At 42.7% G+C, this 23,358-nt stretch overlaps 1 pseudogene; it reads left to right on the top strand.

The window, feature by feature from the left end:
- Positions 1–2,948: 2,948 nt before the first annotated feature.
- On the top strand, positions 2,949–22,949 carry LOC129828507 (myosin heavy chain, fast skeletal muscle-like; annotated as a pseudogene).
- The last annotated feature ends 409 nt before the right edge of the window (positions 22,950–23,358 follow it).

Raw genomic sequence — 23,358 nt, 5'->3', positions numbered from 1 at the left:
AGAGTATGTAACATATAAAGTGGCATTGTTTAAAGTGACTAGTGATACATTTATTACATCCAATTTTTAATTATTAAGTGGCTAGAGATTTGAGTCAGTATGTTGGCAGCAGCCACTCAATGTTAGTGATGGCTGTTTAACAGTCTGATGGCCTTGAGATAGAAGCGTTTTTTCAGTCTCTCGGTCCCATCTTTGATGCACCTGTACTGACCTCGCCTTCTGGATGATTGCGGGGTGAACAGGCAGTGGCTTGAGTGGTTGTTGTCCTTGATGATCTTTTTGGCTTCCTGTGACATCGGGTGGTGTAGGTGTCTTGGAGGGCAGGTAGTTTGCCCCCGGTGATGCGTTGTGCAGACCTCACTACCCTCTTTAGAGCCTTGCGGTTGTGGGCGGAGCAGTTGCCGCACCAGGCGGTGATACAGCCCGAGAGGATGCTCTCGATTGTGCATCTGTAAAAGTTTGTGAGTGTTTTTGGTGACAAGACAAATTTCTTCAGCCTCCTGAGGTTGAAGAGGTGCTGTTGCGCCTTCTTCACCACGCTGTCTGTGTGGGTGGACCATTTCAGTTGGTCCATGATGAGTACACCGAGGAACTTAAAACTTTCCACCTTCTCCACTACTGTCCCGTCGATGTGGATAGGGGGCTGCGCCCTCTGCTGTTTCCTGAAGTCCACGATCATCTCCTTTGTTTTGTTGACATTGAGTGTGAGGTTGTTTTCCTGACACCACACTCCGAGGGCCCTCACCTCCTCCCTGTAGGCCGTCTCGTCGTTGTTGGTAATCAAGCCTACCACTGTAGTATCGTCTGCAAACTTGATGATTGAGTTGGAGGCGTGCATGGCCACGCAGTCATGTGTGAACAGGGAGTACAGGGGAGGGCTGAGAACGCACCCTTGTGGGGCCCCAGTGTTGAGGATCAACAGGGTGGAGTTGTTGTTTCCTACACTAACCACCTGGGGGCGTCCCGTCAGAAAGTCCAGGACCCAGTTGCACAGGGCGGGGTCGAGACCCAGGGTCTCGAGCTTAATGACGAGTTTGGAGGGCACTATGGTGTTAAATTCTGTAGTCGATGAACAGCATTCTTACATAGGTATTCCTCTTGTCCAGATGGGTTAGGGCAGTGTGCAGTGTGATTGCGATTGCGTCGTCTGTGGACCTATTGGGGCGGTAAGCAAAATGTAGTGGGTCTAGGGTGTCAGGTAGGGTGGAGGTGATATGATCCTTGACTAGTCTCTCAAAGCACTTCATGATGACGGAAGTGAGTGCTATGGGGCGATAGTCGTTTAGCTCAGTTACCTTAGCTTTCTTGGGAACAGGAACAATGGTGGCCCTCTTGAAGCATGTGGGAACAGCAGACTGGGATAGGGATTGATTGAATATGTCCGTAAACACACCAGCCAGCTGGTCTGCGCATGCTCTGAAGATGTAGCTAGGGATGCTGTCTGGGCCGGCAGCCCTGCGAGGGTTAACACGTTTAAATGTTTTACTCACGTTGGCTGCGGTGAAGGAGAGTCCACAGGTTTTGGTAGCGGGCCGTGTTGGTGGCACTGTATTGTCCTCAAAGCGAGCAAAGAAGTTGTTTAGCAAGACATCGGGGTCTGCGACGGGGCTGGTTTTCTTTTTGTATTCCGTGATTGCTTGTAGACCCTGCCACATTCCTCTCGTGTCTGAGCCTTTGAATTGCGACTCTACTTTGTCTCTATACTGACGCTTAGCTTCTTTGATTGCCTTGCGGAGGGAATAGCTACACTGTTTGTATTCGGTCATGTTTCCGGTCGCCTTGCCCTGATTAAAAGCAGTTGTTCACGCTTTCAGTTTTGCAAGAATGCTGCCATCAATCCAAGGTTTCTGGTTGGGGAAGGTTTTAATAGTCGCTGTTGGTACAACATCACCGATGCACTTGCTAATCAACTCGCTCACCGAATCAATGTTGTTATTCGACGCTATCCGGAACATATCCCAGTCCACGAAGCAATCTTGAAGCCTGGAATCAGATTGGTCAGACCAGTGTTGAACAGACCTGAGCACAGGAGCTTTCCTGTTTTAGTTTCTGTCTATAGGCTGGGAGCAACAAAATGGAGTCGTGGTCAGATTTGCCGAAAGGAGGGCGAGGGATGGCTTTGTATGCGTCGCGGAAGTTAGAGTAACAATGATCCAGAATTTTTCCAGCCCGGGTCGCGCATTCGATATGCTGATAAAATTTAGGGAGCCTTGTTTTCCGATTAGCCTTGTTAAAATCCACAGCTACAAAAAATGCAGCCTCAGGATATGTGGTTTCCAGTTCTTTCAGGGCCGTCGAGGTGTCTGCTTGGGGAGGATGTACATGACTGTGATTATAATCGAAGAGAATTCTCTTGGTAGATAATGCGGTCGGCATTTGATTGTAAGGAATTCTAGGTCAGGTGAACAAATTACTTGAGTTCCTGTATGCTGTTATGATCACACCATGACTCGTTAATCATAAGGCATACACCCCCGCCCTTCTTCTTACCACAGAGATGTTTGTTTCTGTCGGCGCAATGCGTGAAGAAACCAGGTGGCTGTACCGACTCTGATAACGAATCCCGAGTGAGCTATGTTTCCGTGAAACAGAGAATGTTACAATCTCTGATGTCTCTCTGGAAGGCAACCCTTGCTCGAATTTCGTCTACCTTGTTGTCAAGAGATTGGACGTTGGCTAGTACTCGGGAGCAGTGGGCGATGTGCCCATCTACGGAGCCTGACCAGAAGACCACTCCATCTGCCCCTTCTGCGGCGCCATTGTTTATGTAATTATACATAATATTCTATGGCTTTCGTAAGTACAGTAATTATCAACAAGGACTTTACTGTGCTGTACTTTACAGGAACGCACATTACTGAAAGGTTCTCATACATGAATTCAATCCTCAGAGGGAGGTAAGTGTCTAAAAGTCAGGAGGATGGGGTCGTGGTAAGGGCTGGAGCGTGATGAGTGGAATGGTATTAAATACATCAAACACACGGTTTCCACGGGTTTGATGCCATTCCATTTGCTCCATTGCAGACATTATTATGAGCTGCTCTCCCCTCAGCAGCCTCTTGTGGTCTAAAAGTCATTCTTATTCTTCAGTTAAATTGACAAATACTTTGAATTTCTTTTCCAACTTCCATCTCTGTCTCCCCAGTCCCCTCCAGCGTGCTTTACAAAGAGGAGTTCAGAGGCTGAGATGGGTGTGTTTGGGGGAAGCTTCCCCATACCTCCGGAAGTCTGGTAGAGAGAGGATAGAAGCACAGAACAGACCCTTTGATGCCAAGACGGCTGTGTTTGTGTCTGAGCCTAAGGAGCTGTATGTCAAAGGCACTCTACTGAGCAAAGAGGGCAGCAAAGCAACCGTTCAGACTGAAGCGGGAGCATTGAGTTACGTCTAATCAAACTAGTACAGTGCCATGTAAAAAAAAAAAAAAAAGATGTAAACAGTCGAGATCGAGTATTTTCCAGAAATGTATCTATTTCTTCTTCCTAAACATAGACTGTAACAGTGAAGGAAGACGAAGTCTTCCCAATGAATTTGATAAGATTGAGGACATGGCCATGATGACCCACCTGATGACCCAATGAGGCCGCTGTGCTGTATAATCTCAAAGAGCGTTACGCAGCATGGAAGATCTACGCGAGTCACTTTTGACATGCGTGAAGGTTGGTCTTTGTCTGAAGTTGAGCTTGTTTCCAAAGCTCACCCTTTCCACATTACTCTCCTTAAACATATATTACAATCACTGCTGTGTTTTCAGACTTACTCTGGGCTTTTCTGTGTCACTGTGAACCCCTATAAGTGGTTATCAGTTTACAACCAGGAGGTGGTAGTGGCCTACAGAGGGAAGAAACGTCAGGAAGCTCCACCCCACATCTTCTCCATCTCCGACAATGCCTATCAGTTTATGCTGACTGGTAGGATTCAAGTTCTTCAATGTCATTTATTAATTTGTCGTCTATTCATATGCAGGATGTTCTTATCATGATTGTGATGCTCCTTTTCATTTAGATAGAGAGTGCCAGTCCATCTTGATCACGTAAGTAACGGAACCTGAAAATCAACAGACTTAAGTTCTTCAACAGGAAGAAACATGGTGTTTTTTAATCAATCAATCAATCAATTTTATTTTACATTTATGGATGTACTTTGTGTTTCTCTCTGGAGAATCCGGTGCAGGGAAGACTGTGAACCCCAAGCGTGTGATCCAGTACTTTGCGACCATCGCAGTGTCTGGAAATGGGGACAAGAAGAAAGAGGGTCCAGGCAAAATGCATGCAAGTAGAATTCAACATCTTTATTTTCCTCTCAAGAAACACTGTTCAGACAGCTATACAAAGAACATGCCTTTAGTAGTAATCTAAACAGACAGATCATCTGCTGTACTTTATGATTGAATAAATTCATGTTACTTGATTGGCTGACTGGTTGATCTGTCGTATCTTACCTGTAGGGAATCCTGGAAGACCAGATCATCTCAGGCAACCCTCTGCTGGAAGCTTTTGGAAATGCCAAGACCGTTAGGAACGACAACTCCTCTCGCTTTGTAAATTAGCATTTCTGTCTATGTCATATGGTGTCACTTATTTGTCATCATTATTAAGTCATCAAGGTCATTACCGTCTTGTTTTATCTCTGTTCAGGGAAAATTCATCAGAATTCACTTTGGAACTACAGGAAAACTGGCTTTCGCTGATTTTGAGACTTGTAAGTTGGGTCACACTATTTGCATAGTCTGGATTTTCCAGGTCATACTATCAACAGACTGTTGATAAGAAACTGCTTACTAAGGTTACGGTTAGGGTTGGGGTTTGGTTTAGAATAAGGGTTAGGGAAATGGTTAAGGTTAGGGTAAGGGTTAAGTTTAGGGTTAGGACAAGGGTTAGGGTTCGGGTTAGTAGATAGTTAGTTGAAATGTTACTGATAGTCCATCTGTAAACACTCTACAGACTATCCAAATAAAGTGTTACCGTAAGTTGTATGCCACATTTGGCTCAGAAATATCTATGTTACACGGTGACATTCACATGATACACAGCACAGACATGTTCTCTTTGCTTTGGCAGATCTCCTGGAAAAATCCCGGGTGACATTCCAATTGTCAGCAGAGAGGAGCTACCATATCTTCTACCAGATCATGTCCAACAAGAAGCCTGAGCTCAAAGGTACTCTTCTCATCACCACCAACCCTTATGACTTTCCGTTTATCAGCCAAGGGGAAATTGTTGTGGCTAGTATCGATGCCTGTGATGAACTGCTGTCTACTGATGTAAGTAAAGAAACTTGGGCTAAATGCAGTCAAACTCAAATTGCAGAAAATGTGTTGAATTTGTCTCCTAATTCCTGATTTGATTAGGATCCCTTGCAAATGCTCTGTTTCGTTCATTAAAAAAAAACACTGTCCACTGATGTGCTTCTAGAGTGCTATTGACATCCTAGGATTCACCTCAGAGGAGAAGATTGGCATCTACAAGCTGACTGGTGCTGTGATGCATTATGGGAACATGAAGTTCAAGCAGAAGCAGCGAGAGGAGCAGGCGGAACCGGATGGCGATGAGGGTAAAAACCTGGGATGCATTTCACTCCAGAAAGTTGTTCCCTCCCTCCTACCATTGTTCACTCCCCTTCACATATCTGATAGAATTGCTCTAATATGGTGGAAACCTTTAATTGAATTATAAAACAAAATATATACACTACCGTTCAAAAGTTTGGGGTCACTTAGAAATGTCCTTGTTTTTGAAGGAAAAGCACATTTTTTGTCCATTAAAATAACATCAAATTGATCAAAAATACAGTGTAGACATTGTTAATGTTGTAAATGACCATTGTAGCTGGAAACGTCAGATTTTGTATGGAATATCTACATAGGCGTACAATGGCACATTGTGTTTGCTAATCCAAGTTGATAATTTTAAAAGGCAATTATGTTAGCACAGTTGAAAAATGTTGTTCTGATTAAAGAAGCAATAAAACTGGCCTTCTTTAGACTAGTGGATTTTGACAAGTGCCAGGACAAACTGGTCAAAGCAGAGACCAAGAAGAACGATCTGGAGGCCAAATTGGTGACCCTGCTCCAGGAGAAGAATGACTTGCGACTGCAAGTTCAGGCTGTAAGTATAGTTATTGAGTGCCAAAGGATAGGAAGCAATGTTCTTACAACATTGAATGACTTGCTCTAGAGATCCAGAGTCATTTTACCACATCAAAAAGCAAGGTTATTAGGATGCAATAGAAAATATCAACAGAATATTATATTTTGTTTGAGACATTTTCTTTTCAGGAAAGTGAAGGTCTGGTGGATGCAGAGGAGAGATGTGAGGGCCTCATCAAGAACAAGATCCAACTGGAGACCAAAGCCAAAGAGCTGGGTGAGAGGCTGGAGGATGAGGAGGAAATCAATGCTGAACTGACTTCCAAGAAGAGGAAGATAGAGGATGAGTGCTCTGAGCTGAAGAAGGACATTGATGATCTGGAACTCACCCTGGCTAAAGTGGAGAAGAAGAAACATGCCACTGAAAACAGGGTGAATGTCTTTCATGAACGGGTCTGTTTTCCAAAAAAGGTAAGATCCTTCATTCACTGACGTGTCTTTTTTCCAAAAACTTCAGGTGAAAAATTTGACAGAAGAAATGTTAGGTTTAGATGAGACAATTGGAAAATTATCCAAGGACAAGAAAGCCCTCCGAAAGACCCACCAGCAAGCTTTGGATGACCTCCAGGCAGAGGAAGACAAGGTCAACATTCTGACCAAAGCCAAAGTTAAGCTGGAGCAACCAGTGGACAATGTAAGTCTAAGTCATTGAGCTTTATTAGCTTTTATTCTGGATAGGTTTCACTATTAAACATACTTCCTACTTCCTTTTACAGCTTGAGAGTTCTCTGGAGCAAGAAAAAAAGATGGATATTGAGAGGACAAAGAGAAAGCTTGAAGGGGATCTGAAACTGACAAGACTCTGTAATGGATCTGGAGAACGACAAGCAGCAGCTGGAGGATCAACTGAAAAAGTGCAGTAAACACTTCAGTTATTCATCCATTCATATTCTAGAACATGTGATTTTGATAGAAACTCTGATCATATGGTTTGACTTGGCAGGAAAGACTTTGAGTTCAGCCAGCTTCTCACCAAAATTTGAGGACGAGCAAAGTTCATCAGCTCAATCTCAGAAAAAGATCAAGGAGCTCCAGGTACTCAACAAGAAAATATTGCCTTCAAGATTAAGACCTTTATGTGTTTAAAATGTTTCCTTCAATACTTTATTTCAGGCCTATATTGAAAAGCAAAGGAACTATGACAAGGTAATACACTTGTATTGAATTTACATGTAGCGACCTCCATAAAAAAGTGTATCAGTCACCCACCAATTCTGACCCTTAAGTAGTAGACTACACTAAATTAGACTACCAATGTTTTGCCAAAAAGCTCAAATCAAGTCAGCCACCTTTAACCAATATCTTTCAAACCTTCCTTAGATTGTGGCTGAATGGAAGCAGAAGTATGAGGAGAGTCAAGCCAAGCTGGAAGGTTCCCAGAAAGAGTCTTGTTCCCTCAGCACTGAACTCTTCAAAATAAAGAACTCCTTCGAGGAATGTCTGGAGAACCTGGAGGCCATGAAGAGACAGAACAAGAACCTGCAATGTATGCTAACTGGACAATAGTCTGTGTCTCTGCAGGTTTAAACTTCAGATCTGTAACTAACTATGATACTAATGTTATTCCAGAGGAAATATCTGATCTGATGGAACAAGTTGGTGAGAATAGCAAAGCCATCCATGAACTGGAAAAGAACAAGAAGCAAACAGACAGAGAAATCTGAGATCCAATCTGCTCTAGAGGAGGCCGAGGTTTGATGTCAATGGAGAAATGTCCTGAAATATGAAAATGTCAATAATCAATGGAATAATTTCAGCATGAATAACATATATTGTTTCGTCATTGTCCCCCCCCCCCCCCAAAAACGGTCAATTTATCCAATTATTTTAGGTCTCTTTGGAACACGAAGAATCCAAGATCCTTAGTATCCAGCCGGAGATAACCCAGGTCAAAGGTGAGGTGGACAGGAGGCTGGCGGAGAAAGAGGAGGAGATGGAGCAAATCAAACTAAACAACCAGCATGTCGTTGACACCATCCAGTCGGTCCTAGACTCTGAGACCCTCAGCAGAAACGATGCCCTGAAGATCGAAAAGAAGATGGAGACCGATCTCAACGAGCCTACCTTAATATGGTTCCCAATCAGAGACAACGTAAAACACCTGCCTCTGATTGAGAACCATATCAGGCCAATAAGACACACCTAAACCAATGAAACACAAAACATAGAATATACCCACACAGCTCACGTCCTGACCAACTAAACAAAGACTAAACAAAGGAAATAAGGTCAGGAACGTGACAGCACTGCCTGGATGAGGCTGAAAACATGGCCATGAAGGGCAGCAAGAAGCAGCTCCAGAAAATGGAGGCTCAGGTAACCCATCCCCTTTTTCACAAGATTATCATAGTATGGGACTCAAATACTCTAGATGAATCTAATGACATACCGGCAGATGGTGCTTTCTCCCAGAGCTGCTAGACTGGAGGCATAGTGAAATCATTGTTTTTTAGCTGCTATAATGGAAGCGTATCCCAGAGGAAGCCTGAAACTATTCACAAAGTGTTGACTACTTGTGATGTGATCCAGAACTGGAGGCTGAGCAGAAAAGAGGAGCTGATGCCATGAAAGGAGTCTGAAAATATGAGCAGGGTGTCAAGGAGCTCACCTACCAAGTAATAGAGAAATGAGTTCCGAGGAATCTGAATCAATCAGAAGTGATCTAATTTCCTTTACCTCACTGATTGATCTGCTGATCGCTGCTTGCAGACCGAAGAGGACAAGAAGACTGTCCAAAGGCTGCAGGACCTGGTGGACAAGCTGCAGTTGAAAGTGAAGGCCTACAAATGTCAGGCTGAGGAAGCTGTAAGCTTATATCTATGACCTAATGAGAAAGTACCTGGATGTTATTGTTAATCCCTGACTTCTTGTATTATGGTCTGGTGGTGTTGTTCCAGGGAGAGCAGGCCAACACCCACCTGACTAAGTGCAGAAAGATGTAGCATGACCTGGAGGAGGCAGAGGAGAGGGCTGACGTCGCAGAGTCCCAGCTCAACAAGATTAGAGCCAAGAGCAGGGATGCCGGGAAGGTACGATACGATACAAAAACATAAGTATTCATATATTTCATATATTTCAGTACTACATTGATTGATGTGTGTATTATTTGCCCAAAAAAAGGAAAATAAAAAACAACATTTGTATTACATATTTTTTATCTTATGTACCAGCCTTAATCTGAGTGAGTAGAAGACCCAGAAGTGGTTAGAAGGCCCAGGATTGTACCTGCTTGGATGCCTACCTGGATGCCTACCTGGATGCCTACCTGGATGCCTACCTGGATGCCTGGATCTGTTTATGTATAGACTGTATCACAACCTAGTGGAACTATAGTACAAAATAAATGATACAAGTGCATGTATAACTGTTTCTGGTTTGTTTTAAAGTGTGACACAAAACATTAACATTCACTTTTATCTGTTTTGCATTAACATATCCTCCAGTGATCTAATTTTGGTCCTTATCTTGCCAAACAAGGCAACAGTATAACAAGTGTAACACAATCATCCAAATCATTAGTCCCCTAGCCAAACAGTATGGATTTTGAGGCTCAATTTAGACCCGGCAGGACCGCCATGTGCGTGTAGTTTTAATTTCATTTGAGAGTCTGCGATTTTCAGAGATTAGTAGAGATCCTCAGGAGAATGCATGGTGACATTTTGGGCTTCCCCACGACAGCCAAAATAGACCTCTCCAATGTCAAAGTCCAATACAGAACACACGCACACACAAAAGGCCTACGGGCCTAAAGCTTGCATGCGATCTCAGGATTAGCCATGATTAAGGCCCCATAATCAAAAGTCAATCCAGACTGATCAGAAAGGCACAGAGACATTTCCTATCGCTGAGCTAAATCATTAGCTGTGTGATGCCTTCTTTAGTACTTCCTGTTTAGTGCACAGTGATTGACTATCATATTTAGGGTGGCGCATCCCACCTGTGTTTGTCTTATTTTTGTGGTCCAGTTATAAACGCACGCATTCAGTCAAGTCATCGTCATAACTTTGGAATTTCAATTGCCTGAAAACCAGATTGGAATTTACACTTGGCATGGAAGTATAATACCCATTCTGCATGTTTTGTATACAGCAGGATTACACTGGAGCTTTGATTCGATGTCCAATAAGGTCCTGGACTCTTTCTGCCCAAAGACAAACGGATTAACAGATGAGTATCTCTATGCTATTGATTTATGTTAGATTGATGTTTTAAACTAGAAGTATAAATGATGGAACTATACATTATAGATGCAACATCTATATGCCTGGCAAAATATACAGATGCTGAAATGCCATTTCTTGGACAAATTAAGATCATGCTTAGAATAGGATCACAAATGTATCCTTATCTTTGCGTCATCTTAAATGGATAGCTGTCCCTCCCAAAAAATTTAAGATGCAAACTATTTCAAGGTTTCACATTTCTCCTATTCCATCTATCGGTTTATGTCATGTCTGGCCTCTGAAAACCATTGTCTGGCCACCATGCCACTAGATCCCAGAATAAGCCCCATAATGAGAGATGACAGAGAACTAATCAGGGGGGTGGCTTACTTTTCCATGCCCAAAACAACGGGAAGGATTTGAGGGGCGACCCAAATTATCTCAATAAAAGCCGCTCCAGTGAGTCCCTTTGATTACTGAGGGATCCGTCTGAGGGAGAACTCTGGTGAGTAATATTAAACCCTCTCCTATAGAGGTTTGTGCACTACTGACTGTCTATGCTAAAGCTTTTTATCAGCAAAAGGTTCCATTATGATGTTTTCAAATGTTTTATTTCATTCAAAAATGAATAAAAAAAGAATGGTTCCTATATCTCCTCAGGTGAGTGAAACAAAACAGCAACCTTTTCTCAGTGAGTCTGAATTTGGGTCAGGTTGAGGACGCTTTATTTTACAGTCCTCTCTCAGCTGGTCCTTTTAATTGATTCCTGTCACTGGATGTCTCTCCATCAGAGAAAGTGAATTCTTTGGACTTATTTTGAAACTCTGCTTTCTCTTCACAGTAAAAGCCCAGCCATGAGTACGGACGCAGAGATGGCCATTTTCGGCGAGGCAGCCATATACCTCCGGAAACCGGAGAGAGAGAGGATTGCCGCTCAGAACATCCCATTTGATGCCAAGACAGCCTGCTATGTGACCAACAGCAAAGAGCTGTACCTCAAAGGCAACATCCAGAAGAGAGACGGTGGCAAAGTCACTGTAAAGATTACTGGTGGACAAGTGAGTGTTTGACTCCACAAGTAAATAATATAGACAGTATTACTACACTGAGTATACCAAACATTAGGAACACCTTCCTAATATTGAGTTGCACCCCCCCCCTTTTGCCCCCGCAGAACAGCCATAGTTCGTTGCGCATGGACTCTACAAGGTGTTTAAAGCGTTCCACAGGGATGCTTGCCCATTTTGACTCTAATGTTTCTCACAGTTTTGTCAAGTTAGCTGGATGTCCTTTGGGTGTCGGAATTCTTTATACACACAGGAAACTGTTGTGTGGAAAAACCCAGCAGCGTTGCAGTTCTTGACACAAACCGGTGTGCCTGGCACCTACTAACATACCCAGATCAAAGGCACTTAAATCTTTTCTCTTACCCATTCACCCTCTGAATGGCACTCATACAAAATCCATGTCTCAACTGTTTCAAGGCTTAAAAATATTTCTTTAACCTGTCTCCTCCCCTTCATCTACACTGAAGTGGATTTAAGTGTCGTCAATAAGGGATCATATCTTTCACCTGGATTCACCTGGCAGGTCTTTATCATAGAAAGAGCAGGTGTTAATGTTTTGTATACTCACTGTACATTGTAATAATAGCTAATACAATATGTTAGTAATTAACAGAAGTAGTACTACATGTTAATAACTCTCATGTCTAACTTTCCAAGGGTGTAACAGTGACGGAGGATGATGTGTATCCAATGAATCCTCCTAAATTTGATAAGATTGAGGACATGGCCATGATGACCCACCTCAACGAGGCCACTGTGCTGTATAACCTCAAAGAGCGTTACGCAGCATGGATGATCTACGTGAGTCTAGACTGCTTGACATTACGTACTGTCAGTGGTGGAAAAAGTACTCAATTGTCATACAGTACTCGAGTAAAAGTAAAGATACCTTAATATAAAAATGACTCAAGTGAATGTCACCCAGTAAAATACTATTTGAGTAAAAGTCTAAAAGTATTTGGTTTTAAATATACTTAAGTATCAAAGTAAAAGTATAAATCCTCTCAAATTCCTTATATTAAGCAAACCAGATAGCACAATTATTATATATATTTTTTTTACATTTACAGATAGCCAGGGGCACACTCGAACACTCAGACATAATTTACAAATGAAGCATTTATGTTTAGTGAGGCCACCAGATCAGGCAGTAGGGATGACCAGGGACGTTCTCTTGATAAGTGCGTGAGTTGGACCATTTTCCTGTCAAAATGTAACAAATACTTATGGGTATCAGGGAAAATGTATGGAGTAAAAAGTACATTATTTTCTTTAGGCATGTAGTGAAGCAAAAGTTGGCTAAAGTAAGCGTACACCAAAAAACGACTTAAGTTGTACTATAAAGTATTTTTATTTAAGTACTTTAGACCACTGTGTAGTATGTACAATTCTTTATCATTCACTCAAATACAATATCAATGAGATGAGCAAAAAGTAATTGGTTACTAAACTGTGTTTCAGACCTACTCTGGGCTGTTCTGTGTCACTGTAAACCCCTATAAGTGGTTACCAGTCTACAATCAGGAGGTGGTAGTGGCCTACAGAGGGAAGAAACGCATGGAAGCCCCGCCTCATATCTTCTCTGTCTCTGACAACGCATATCAGTTCATGCTCACTGGTAAGGTTGATATTTGGCTGCAATGGAAAACCTTATTCAGCAGAATTACCTGATTATGTCAGTATATCCCCCTCATTAAACCATCTCATCAAAATATTTTTATTCACAGACAGAGAGAACCAGTCTGTCCTTATCACGTAAGTTGCATTCTATATTAACAAACCGTCATATTTTTGTACCACTTATCTTACCTATCTTATTCTTTTCCCGACCTTGTTTATTTATCTGAACTCAGTGGAGAATCTGGTGCAGGGAAGACTGTGAACACTAAGCGTGTCATCCAGTACTTTGCGACAATCGCAGTGTCTGGGAAGAAAGAATCTACCAGTGGCAAAATGCAGGTGAGGCCCTGTGATACCAGGCTGGTGCCAGCTGACAAAAACCTAGTTCAAATGTATGTAATAGTCATTTTAACAAGTAAGTATCAGATAAATAGTGGTTTGTGAAGTAAAGTGTAAGCTATTATTCTACAGGGCTCGCTGGAGGATCAAATCATTGCAGCCAACCCCCTGCTAGAGGCCTATGGGAATGCCAAAACTGTGAGGAACGACAACTCCTCGCGATTTGTAAGTTGAGCCTATTACCGTTACCTTTAATATAATTCTTAAAGACTAAAAGATTATTTTCCAAACAGGGTAAATTCATCAGGATTCATTTTGGAACCACTGGAAAGCTAGCATCAGCTGACATTGAGACATGTGAGTCTATGCTGTATGTTTCTGTGCATGGTCTAGACTAGAGGTTATGGAAGGCATTGACACTCTTGACTCTTTCCCCAGACTTGCTGGAAAAGTCCAGAGTGACATTCCAGCTCGCTGATGAGAGAAGTTATCACATCTTCTATCAAGTAATGACCAACCACAAGCCAGAGCTGATAGGTAAGGATCACATGATTAATGGTATTGCCAATGGTCCATCCTGACATTAAAGCTGAGTATTGAATTTTAAATCACTAATGACTATATTAATCTCCACAGAGATGCTGCTCATCACGACCAACCCATATGATTTCCCCATGATCAGTCAGGGGCAGATCACTGTGACCAGCATCGTAGACAAAGATGAACTGGTCGCCACCGATGTAGGTCTTCTTGATTTGACAAATAACTTGGCAAATTATGTTTGCACATTTACCATAATACAATTAGCATAATACAACATGATGTGGAATCTACTTATAGTATATATATTGTTTCCTACTCTTCTATTAACATCGAATCTACTTATATCTGATTGATTTGGCTACTAGACTGCTATTGATATCTTGGGCTTCACGCTGGATGAAAAGATTGGCATCTTCAAGCTGACAGGTGCTGTGATGCATCATGGGAACATGAAGTTCAAGCAGAAGCCGAGAGAGGAGCAAGCAGAGCCAGACGGCACTGAGGGTTAACATGGGTTTTGGATATGTATACATACTATGAATATACTGTGTATATAGACCTACTCTGAAAAGTACAACATGTGACTCATCTCAGTGATGGTCCCTTGAGGGTGGTCAACTTGAAGTAATAGAGATGTTATAACTCTTCTGCGGCTCCTGTCATTGTTTTAGTGGCTGACAAAATTGCCTACCTCCTGGGCCTGAATTCTGCAGACCTGCTGAAAGCGCTCTGCTACCCCAGTGAAGGTTGGAAATGAATATGTCACCAAGGGACAGACAGTCCAGCAGGTGAAATATCTATCTATTCAATATTACCAATAAATGCATATTAATCAGTCCATTATGATTATTCCAATTCTGTTGTATTATTGTTGAACTTTTAGGTCCATAATTCAGTTATGGCCCTGGCAAAATCCATCTATGAGAAGATGTTCTTGTGGATGGTTATCCGCATTAACCAGATGTTGGACACCAAGCAGCCAAGGCAGTTTTTCATTGGTGTCCTGGACATCGCTGGGTTTGAGATCTTTGATGTAAGTATTGAATGTCCTCAGCACAGTACTTCATCTAATGATACAGTCTCTGTAACATTGAAATACAGTATGTCAATCAAATACTTTCTACAGTACAACAGTCTGGAGCAGCTGTGTATCAACTTCACCAATGAAAAACTGCAACAGTTTTTCAACCACCACATGTTTGTGCTGGAACAAGAGGAGTACAAGAAAGAGGGAATTGAGTGGGAGTTCATAGACTTTGGAATGGACTTGGCTGCCTGCATTGAGCTCATTGAGAAGGTAAGTGTAATGGGAATATTTAACGTCAGATGACAAGAATTTACACTACTGTTGTATCTCGTATCAACCTTTTATCAACCTCATTCCACTACAGCCAATGGGCATCTTTTCCATCCTTGAAGAGGAGTGCATGTTCCCCAAGGCTTCAGACACCACCTTCAAGAGCAAGCTGTATGAACAGCATCTGGGAAAGACTGGCTGCTTTCAGAAGCCCAAGCCTGCCAAAGGCAAGGCTGAGGCCCACTTCTCCCTGATGCACTATGCTGGAACTGTAGACTACAACATCTGTGGATGGTTGGACAAGAACAAGGACCCGCTGAACGAGTCTGTGGTCCAGCTGTATCAGAAGTCTGCAGTTAAACTGCTGTCTCTCTTATATGCAAGCTTTACACAAGCCGATGGTATGGGATCTATAACTTTACCTCTACAAACATGGTCTTGTATGCACAACATGGTGTTATGGATATTCACACAACTCTTGCTTGTTTCATTGACAGATCTTAGCAAGAAAGGTGCCAAGAAGAAAGGGGGCTCCTTCCAAACAGTGTCTGCCTTGTTTAGGGTAGGGGGATTCATCAAGTAGTGAAAATGATGACTACAAATGAGGTATTGAGACTCAAACGTTCCACTCAAACACGTTACTATCATCCCACAGGAGAACTTGGGCAAGCTGATGACAAACCTCAGATGCACTCATCCTCACTTTGTGCGCTGCTTGATTCCCAACGAGTCAAAGACTCCAGGTAGCACTAAAGCATTGGTTACTGAGTGTATGTACGAGATGGAGGGAGCTCCAAAAGTAATGGGACAGTGAATTTTTTGTTTTGTTTAATTGTAAAATGTATTGTAAAACACTTCTACATGGATGTGGATGCTACCATGATTACGGATAATCCTGAAAGAATTGTGAATAATGATGAGTGAGAAAGTTACAGACGCACAAATATCTTTGCGTGCTAGGAATATGGGACCAAATACTCAACTTTGGACCACTTTAATCCACATAAGTGAATTTGTCCCAATGCTTTTGGTCCCCTAAAATGGGTGGACTATGTAAAACAAAAGTTATAATTTCGAAATGGTTAATCCGATATGGATGAGATTACCATAAAATTAAAGCTAACAGTCAGCACGTTAACCTCATAGTCATTTCAAATTCAAATTGCTGGAGTACAGAGCCAAATTCAACAAAAAATGTGTCACTGTCCCAAAACTTTTGGAACTCACTATGGCAGTTAACAATCATTCTCTTCAGATAAAATGCAGCCAAAATCTTGTACATCTTAGGTCTCATGGAGAATGCCTTGGTGATCCACCAGCTGAGGTGTAATGGTGTGTTAGAAGGTATCAGAATCTGCAGAAAAGGTTTCCCGAGCAGAATCCTGTATGGGGATTTCAAGCAAAGGTATACAATCATTCCCATGGTAGTTCACCAAAAATGCTATGCATTTAAATCCTTTGAAAAAAATACAACATACCTAAAGTATATATCTTTCATGTTTGTAACAGGTACAAAGTATTGAATGCCAGTGTTATCCCCGATGGCCAGTTCATTGACAACAAGAAAGCTTCAGAGAGGCTCTTGGGGTCAATTGATGTGGACCACACTCAGTACAAATTTGGGCACACCAAGGTAAGAGGAGCCCAATTTTGTTCACTATTAACCTTGGCAGTCAATCTAAATCCTATTCTACAGCCCAACTATGTATTTTTGTCTCTCAGGTGTTTTTTAAGGCTGGGCTGCTGGGAACTCTGGAGGAGATGAGAGATGAGAAGCTGGCAGCGTTGGTTACAATGACTCAAGCGCTCTGCAGAGGCTTCGTCATGAGGAAGGAGTTCAAAAAGATGATGGAGCAAAGGTAAGACTGTTCAATTGACTCAGTAGGACTGATCTGCTTGACTAATTATCTGTGATGCTATAATATTTCGTTTTTCTGACCATGGGGATGATGTAATAACCACTTATTCCTCACACAGAGAATCTATCTTCATCGTCCAGTACAACATCCGCTCCTTCATGAACGTGAAACACTGGCCATGGATGAAGCTGTACTTCAAAATCAAGCCCCTGCTGAAAAGTGCTGAGACAGAGAAGGAAATGGCCACCATGAAGGAAGAGTTTGCCAAGTGCAAGGAGAACCTGGCCAAGGCTGAAGCCAAGAAGAAGGAACTAGAGGAGAAAATGGTCTCCCTTCTGCAGGAAAATAACGATCTTCAGTTACAAGTAGCTTCGGTATGTTATTCACCAGTTAGGCCCCAAAAAATGTACAACAAAGCTATATTGAGATTGTAAAATAAATAAAAGCATGTCAAAATATAAAGGTTATTTTATGTTGAAACCCTCATATTAAACACCAACGGTATTCACTAAGTTGATGGGTTATATTTAGGATAATGTTTTACAGCTTTGTCATTCTATTTTTCATTTTTAAAACATCTTATCTTCTAATTGTATATATTTTACATGTTATGAAAATTAGCTATAATCCTTTAAAGTTTCCAGAATTCTGGTAGTTTACTGGTAAATTGTGAAGTTACCGGTAACAAATAAATATAATATTTGATTTAAACATGTTTTGAAAATTATTCTATAGGAAAGTGAGAACCTTTCAGATGCGGAGGAGAGATGTGAGAGTCTCGTCAAGAACAAGATCCAGCTGGAGGTCAAAGCTAAAGAGCTGAGTGAGAGGCTGGAGGATGAGGAGGAGATAAACGCTGAGCTGACCGCCAGGAAGAGGAAGCTGGAGGACGAGTGTTCTGAGTTAAAGAAGGACATTGATGATCTGGAGCTCACCCTGGTTAAAGTGGAGAAAGAGAAACATGCCACGGAAAACAAGGTGAAAGAAACCTCCCCGGCATAAAGTCTACATTGAAGCTATATATTTTATCAGTATGAGAACTGTTCACTTTTGTGTTTCTGTGTTTGTGTGAACAGGTGAAAAACTTGACTGAAGAAGTGTCAACGCTGGATGAAACCATTGTTAAAGTATCCAAGGAGAAGAAAGCCCTCCAAGAAGCCCACCAGCAAGACTTATATGATCTCCAGGCAGAGGAAGACAAAGTCAACACTCTGACCAAAGCCAAGGTCAAGCTGGAACAGCAAGTGGACGACGTGAGTTTGACAAGTCCAGTAGATCATAGGCCCACTGTATGTCATGACGTCCTAACCTTGGTATATTCTTAACATGATTCCATGTGATTTTACAGCTAGAGGGCTCTCTTGAACAAGAGAAGAAACATTCCATGGACCTTGAGAGATCCAGGAAGAAGTTTGAGGGAGATTTAAAACATGCCCAGGAATCCATAATGGATCTGGAGAATGAAAAACAGCAAACGGATGAAAAGCAGAAGAAGTAAGATTAAATACTTCTTACATACTGTATACATTCTACTGGATCAAGTTTTAACCACATTTTAACAACTTTCAATTAATATGTAACTTATAGGAAAGACTTTGAAATGTGTCATCTTGCTGGGAAAATGGAGGATGAGCAAGCCCTTGGTGCCCAGTTGCAGAAGAAACTAAAGGAACATCAGGTATCAAAATGCAACAAATGTTTCAAGCAATGATGTTGATATGTGGTGCAACTGCCAACAATGCATCCAATGTTTTTTTTTATCAACTGTTCTGTTTTTTCCAGGCCCGTATTGAGGAGCTGGAAGAAGAGATTGCGGCTGAACGTGCTGCCAGGGCTAAGGTGGAGAAACAGAGGTCTGATCTCGCCAGGGAACTTGAAGAGATCAGTGAGAGGCTTGAAGAAGCTGGTGGAGCCACCATTTCTCAGATTGAGATGAACAAGAAGCGAGAGGCCGAGTTTCAGAAACTGAGACGAGACCTGGAGGAGTCAACTCTGCACCATGAGGCTACTTCTGCTTCCCTGCGTAAGAAACATGCAGAAAGTATGGCCGAGATGGGAGAGCACATCGACAACCTGCAGCGAGTCAAGCAGAAGCTGGAGAAGGAGAAGGGAGAATACAAAATGGAGATCAGTGACCTGGTCAGCAACATGGAGTCGGTGTCCAAATTGAAGGTAAGTTAACATGATTTATTGCACATTTTCAAATCTATATTTGTGGCTATAAAGAATGTTTTGTTCTGCCAGAGTAACCTGGAGAAAATGTGCCGAAGCCTTGAAGATCAAATCAGCGAGCTAAAGGCCAAAAGCGACGAAAGTCAGCGAAACGTCACTGACATCACTGCCCAAAAAGCAAGATTCCAAACAGAGAGTGGCGAGCTTTCTCGTCAGCTGGAGGAGAGAGAATCGCTGGTATCCCAGCTGACCAGAAGCAAACAGGCTTTGACTTCGAAGGTGGATGAACTGAAGAGGCTGGCTGAAGAGGAGCTTAAGGTACAGAAACACAACTGATTCAAATGTCCGCATCACATCAAACAAACATTAAGACATATACTAAACGTTTCCCTTACTGGGTGTGTTTGCAGGTCAAAAATGCCCTAGCCCATGTGCTCCAATCGTCCCGCCACGACTGTGACCTGCTGAGGGAGCAGTTCGAGGAGGAGCAGGAGGCCAAGGCAGAGCTGCAGCGCGGCATATCCAAGGCCAATGGAGAGGTGGCTCAGTGGAGAACCAAATACGAGTCTGATGCCATCCAGAGAACAGAAGAGCTGGAGGAGGCCAAGTATGATTAGTCAGACCTGTAGATATACAGTGTTAGGCCCTCATGCCGACACCAAACATTCAATTGCAAAGATATTCTGATTTACATACAGTGTTTTTTTGAAACGGTTGATGACAATATAGAGACCATTCTATTTCTTAATATATAGCAGCGTTTGCTGAAATCTCTATATCTATGGCTCTCTATAACTTTTCATTGATCTATTAGGAAGAAGCTTGCCCTGCGTCTTCAGGATGCTGAAGAGACAATTGAGGCTGTGAATGCTAAGTGTTCCTCTCTGGAGAAGAGCAAGCAGAGGCTGCAGGGAGAGGTGGAGGACCTGATGATTGATCAGGAGAAAAATAATGCCTGGGCCGCTAACCTGGACAAAAGGCAAAAGAACTTTGACAAGGTATTAAATGACTTGGAGAGGACTCAAATCATTTTAAGTTGAGGTCTATTTCTTGGTAACAAACTTTTTGTCTCCTCAGATTTTGGCTGAATGGAAGCAGAAGTATGAGGAGAGTCAGGCTGAGCTGGAAGGTTCCCAGAAAGGGTCTCGTGCTATGGGCACTGATCTCTTCAAAATGAAGAATTCTTACGAGGAATGTCTGGATCAGCTGGAGACCATGAAGAGAGAGAACAAGACGCTGCAGCGTATGGCTGAGACTGTGGTTTTGTCGTTCTTAGACTTTAAAACGTATCCTATAGGCAAAGACAACTGATAAAATTATAGACCAAATCTCTGTTTTTCTATTTGATCACCAGAGGAGGTCACAGGCCTGAGTGATCAGCTTGGTGAGACTGCGAAGAGCATCCATGAAGTGGAGAAGGCCAAGAAGATTATAGAGACTGAGAAAGCAGAGATCCAGACAGCTCTTGAGGAAGCAGAGGTACCGTGTTTCAACAATACTGTAGATGAGTAAAGTTGGTGTGGTTCAGTTCAGTTCTGCGCATGAAACCTGGTAGGTTGTACTCTTTATAGTTACATGTACACTTCAATGCAAGTGCTCTTCAATCACCACCCGTATCTCCCTCAGGCCTCTCTGGAGCACGAGGAGTCCAAGATCCTACGTGTGCACCTGGAGCTGGCCCAGGTCAAAGGCGAAGTGGGCAGGAAGCTAGCGGAGAAGGACGAGGAGATGGATAAGCTAAAATGCAACAGTCAGAGGTTGATCGAGTCCATGCAGAGCACTCTGGAAGCTGAGGTCAGGGGCAGGAATGATGCTCTCAGGTTCAAACGCAAAATGGAGGCTGATCTTAACGAGATGGAGGTCCAGCTGAGCCATGTCAACCGGCAGTCTGCTGTGGCCCAGAAACAGCTGAGGAATGTCCAGGGACAACTTAAGGTGAGGGTCACTTTTACTGCAAACAGCCATGTGATGAATTTTGGAGCAGGGTAATGTGTGGCATCATAACAGAGCATGGTAGTAGCACTATCCCCAACTTCGCTGAATTGGTGTTAGAAGTAGGATCCACAACTCTACTTCCTTGCTGCACTTCAGTTGCAGCTTCATAGAACTAATCAAGACATGGTTGTGACTGGTTTGCCAGGATGCCCAGCTGCACCTGGATGAGGCTCTGCGTAGCCAGGAAGAGCTGAGGGAGCAGGCAGCCATGGTAGAGCGCAGGAGCTCCCTGATGCAGGCCGAAGTGGAGGAGCTGAGGGCTGCCCTGGAGCAGACGGAGAGGAGCCGCAAGATGGCCGAGCAGGAGCTGACTGATGCCTGTGAGAGAGTGGGGCTGCTGCATTCCCAGGTTAGTGTCAGTGGCTTATTTACATCATATTTATAAGGAAATATAATCATGTAAATTACAGTTGAGGCCTGATCTATTCTCATCGGTCAAGTCAGGAAGAACTTCTCAAGTTTAAGAACTTCTGTTTCAGAACATCAACCAGATGAGCACCAAAAAGAAGCTGGATGCTGACCTCACCCAACTCCAGGCTGAGGTTGAGGATGCTGTCCAGGAGGCCAGGAATGCAGAGGAGAAAGCCAAGAAGGCAATCACGGAAGTGAGTGACAACCAGAGGTTTCACTGAGTACACTGTCATAGACATCCCTCTTTCAATCCTGTTTGTCCTTGTTCTCTGTGTGCCAATGCAGGCAGCCATGATGGCTGAGGAGCTGAAGAAGGAGCAGGACACCAGCGCTCACCTGGAGAGGATGAGAAAAAACCTGGAGGTCACAGTCAAGGACCTGCAGGTCCGTCTGGACGAGGCTGAGAACTTGGCCATGAAGGGAGGCAAGAAGCAACTCCAGAAACTGGAGACCAGGGTGAGTCAATAACAGCTATTCTCTTTTGATATGCAAATGCATAGCTCTCAAATGGATGATATCCAGAGGATTAGCCGACTGAGTACAAGCGGTAGGAAAATCTCTAGGCTATAATAACTCTGCATCTGAATTTCAAATTGATTTTTCAAAAGAAGTGCATATTAATTAAACAAATATATTTGAGTGACATTCCAACCTTTGACCCTCTGGGTTGCAGGTGCGAGAGTTGGAGGGAGAACTGGAGGCTGAGCAGAGGATGGGAGTTGATGCCGTCAAAGGAGTCAGGAAATATGAGAGGAGAGTCAAGGAACTCTCCTACCAGGTAGAGGATTACCATATTGCATTGATATTACCACTACTACAGTAGTTTAATGATAATGATGTTTATGATGATGACGATGATGTGGGGTAGGTGGATGAAGACAAATTGGGAATAATAATAATATTTTCCAGGCAGAGGAGGACAAGAAGAATGTCTTCAGACTCCAGGACTTGGTGAACAAGCTGCAGCTGAAAGTAAAGGCATACAAACGCCAGGCTGAGGAAGCTGTAAGAAAAATGTCATTTGTGATCTATACCCCAATTCAAAATGTCTGCATATTTATTTGATTATGTTGACGCTTAATTTCTCCACAGGAAGAGCAGGCTAACACCCACCTGACTAAGTTCAGGAAAGTGCAACATGAACTGGAGGAGGCATCCGAGAGGGCTGATCTCGCTGAGTCCCAGGTCAACAAGATGAGAGCCAAGAGCAGAGACATGGGCTCAACGGTTTGTTTGAAATGATACCTTTACAGTAAATGTTGTTTAGTAATGCCACAGTATCCATAGGTAGTGAATGATATCAAACCTTTCTTTTCTCCAAACAGAGCAAAGAATAGTGAAGAGAAGAAATGACTCAGAAGACTCCTAAAATAGGAGTTTTTAATGACTTATGTACTATGCATGCTTGGCTCACTGTATGTGCTGTATTATTAAACTCACATAATATGGGTTTTGTGTGTAGTAGACCTATGATTTAAGCTCCTTTGGAAAGAATAGTCCATTTCTACCTGAAGTATATTGGCGCCGCCTTGTGGTTAACACCCGTTGTATTTTCTAGATTGCGACACTAAGATGATTTTCGACCTAATAAATATGGCTATGCTGTATGTTACAAAGAGCATAGGCTCGCCTACCATGATTGTGAGTTCTGCACTACGTTTAATTGCAAAATAAATTGTGGCACACGTTCAAAAAGTATGACTACGTAGCTGCATTCATTGGACGTGCATATCATTGATCGGTGGA

Source organism: Salvelinus fontinalis, chromosome 30 (genome assembly GCF_029448725.1).
Source record: "Salvelinus fontinalis isolate EN_2023a chromosome 30, ASM2944872v1, whole genome shotgun sequence".
In the NCBI taxonomy this organism is placed as follows: Eukaryota; Metazoa; Chordata; class Actinopteri; order Salmoniformes; family Salmonidae; genus Salvelinus; species Salvelinus fontinalis.
The sequence above is the reverse complement of the archived record's forward strand: the minus strand, read 5'-3'. Positions and strand labels throughout refer to the sequence as shown.